Raw genomic sequence first — 728 nt, 5'->3', positions numbered from 1 at the left:
TAAATAATAAATTGAAAACTGAAAATAAAAAATAAAAGCTCATTCGAATACTAGCAAAACTAAACTAAAAACAAATAAACTCTTTTAAAACCCTGTATAGCCTGATTTCCGGAAGTTGTGTATAAGTCAGGCTATCCGACTCAAACTTCCACATGTCCTTTCCTAAACTGTGCAGCCCGTGATCTGAGACTGCCAAACAGGAGACTTTGGATAAAAGCAAAACAACACATTATCTATTAGCCACCTCCTTCAGCGTAACCACGTGTATTTCAAGTCAACTTATCCTTGTAATTGAGTAAGCTTTTGGCAGACGTATAGCCGTGGCCGGTGTCTGGCCAAAACGCAAATGTTATCTGAGGTAATCGAACATTGAACACAGGTTAATCTGACAAAGAACAGATTCGCCACATCTGAAAGAGCTTTTCGTCGCAAATGAAAATAAACGTACGAACCAGACGCCTAGCAAAAGATAATTAAATATTGGAAGGTCCACAACAAACAAGTTATGTTTCAACCTGTGAAGCATTCTGTAAACATGTGAAATGACATTTAAATATTTCTTTGTGTAATTTGTGGTAACATGCAACAGTACTGTTTATATACACATTTGAAATTGATTTAAAAAGCAAATGTTGAAGTAAATGTGAAACTTTGAAATGTAACAAAAAACATTTTGGCTTCAAACTTATGTAATAACTTCCACACTGTTAAGAAATGATGAATAAAAA

This window comes from Triplophysa rosa, linkage group LG25, assembly GCF_024868665.1.
Source record: "Triplophysa rosa linkage group LG25, Trosa_1v2, whole genome shotgun sequence".
NCBI classification, from domain to species: Eukaryota; Metazoa; Chordata; class Actinopteri; order Cypriniformes; family Nemacheilidae; genus Triplophysa; species Triplophysa rosa.
The sequence above is the reverse complement of the archived record's forward strand: the minus strand, read 5'-3'. Positions refer to the sequence as shown.